Here is a 2,191-nt window from a genome sequence, read left to right as displayed (position 1 = left end):
TTCCCACTGGTGTCACGACCTCACAGTTTTACTGCCGTAAGATTTCAACAAAACAGTAATTTTACACTCTCAGAACAAATTATGTGAAACAAATTATTTTCAGTATAAGTTTACACTTATTAGAGACAAAAATTGTCTGTGGAAAAGTAAACATTGAAATTAGCAAAGATTTTCAAGTGTATTTGATGGTAGAAACAGTTGGAGTTTCACTCTTGTAGTATCCTTTGTCGGTGTAGAAACCCATAAACATTTTAGCATTGTGCAATGAGATTTTAAGATCTGAAAACTTCAGAAAGAAATGTGACAGGGTCGGTTTTGGAAGAGATGGATCTGACGGGGTTTTTTTTTCCTCGTTTTCCCCATTGTTCTTTTCAAAACACGCTTCATTAATTTTACCTTACAACACTGGCACTAACTAAACAAGTATTAAATCAGAGACATAAGGAATATCCATAGAGGATTTCAAATGATGAGTCAGGGGGAGATGGACCATGCCTGATGACATCTACAAGCCGAGTACATGGCTCTTGGAAAAATCTTGGTACGTTCACCCATGAAAACAGTTCTGTTATGAGCTGTAGGTTAGGGAGAAATCCATGAAAAGGCTGAAAAAACACAGAATAAAGACCAACTCCTAAACGTGAACAATAGCAAGAGTGCTCTGCAGTGCCCTGGGCTTCCTTTCACTTTTGCTTCTATTCTCTTTGAAAGTAAACACTGAAAAAAGTTTTGTTTCCTTCAAATGAGGTAGGACCTCCTTGAATATTTGGAATCAAAATCCACACACTCTCTTCAGCAGGCAGGACTCTTCCTCCAAGTTAGTTTATCACCTTTTAATTGACTCTTCACATGGCTCCCTCAGATGAAATTTCTTTCTTACAAATTTATGAACCACGATAAACAAAGTAGGAGGCAGATAATTTTTTAGTAAGATGCTTTGGTGCATGTGCTAAAATCTGTAAGAACCTCCTGTTCTGCAGCTGATGCAGAGAGCTACTTTGCACTAAGCAAATGTGAACAAGAGTCCCACTAGCCCTGCTCAGAAGGCCGGGATGATGTAAAGCAGAAGGAGCCCAAATGTCACATTTACTTTGCTCAGAAGTCATAGGAGGAGATCATGAGCTCACTTTCAAGAAAATGTTAATCCTCCCCATCTGACATATGTGTTGGAATTACACAGATCTGAACTGTTTTGGCACACAGATTGTCTGTTACAAAGAGCCAGAGAAATAAACTGCCTGTTGCTGCATTAAACAGGGATTTGGGGGTCATTTTGCTACATGATGATGGAAGAAAAAACAATTAATTTCCCTGTAAATGGTTCAGTACAATGCAGTTACCTCTTCTAAAGATCTTCTCGACAGTCAGGAGAGATGAAGAGACCTTTGTTTTAATTTTGCCCTGTAGCTGTACTGAGAACTCCCACCTAGCACTCAGGTTATGGATGTTGGGCAGGGGCCAGAATTTCTTACTGCCCCGCAGCAACGGCGTGAAAGTGAACTCACTCAAATCGCTGCACTTGGATTTGAAATCCCGATTTTCCATGGCTGCACAGTCGGCAGACCATACTGCTGCTACCTCTGCTGATTTTAAAGCATCTGCAGGTAATTACGACGTCGCTTATAATCCACAGTCCGTGTGAGATGAAGGTATCAAAACCCCAGCAAAAGTCAATGGGCACGTCCTCAATCGTTGCACGTGCCTTTGGGAGACTTCTACCTGCGCTCAACTATTCGGAGAAAAGTCTGCAAGCAGGGGGTCTTCAAGGCTTGAAAACCAACCCAAACGTGACTTCGGGTAAAGCAAGCCCAAAATGTACCTGGCGTTTACGTTCCCGTGACATTCAGCATGCCGTGACAGGGGGGAAAAGCTGTGTGGAGAGGGTGCGACGGCAGCACTGGGCTGGTGTAACGGCACTGGTACGAGTTACTGGTACGAGTTACTGGTACGATTTAGTTACTGGTACGAGTTACTGGCCCACAGGCACTTTGCAGCGATGCACCAGCTCTACCGGAGAAGCCACAGAGAAGGCTATCACAGCCTGGAGCCAGGCGGGCCTCGCTGTCCTCTTAACCAGAACCTCCATCTCTTAAGATAAAATCCTACTTCCACCATTCCCTAGCGGAGCTCGCTCGGCAAGGCTGCTCAGAAATGCTCTGCAACGTGACGGCAGAGCCATGACACCCCCCCC

Source organism: Haliaeetus leucocephalus, unplaced genomic scaffold, assembly GCF_000737465.1.
Source record: "Haliaeetus leucocephalus isolate CR32 unplaced genomic scaffold, Haliaeetus_leucocephalus-4.0 Scaffold362, whole genome shotgun sequence".
NCBI lineage: Eukaryota > Metazoa > Chordata > Aves > Accipitriformes > Accipitridae > Haliaeetus > Haliaeetus leucocephalus.
The sequence above is the reverse complement of the archived record's forward strand: the minus strand, read 5'-3'. Positions refer to the sequence as shown.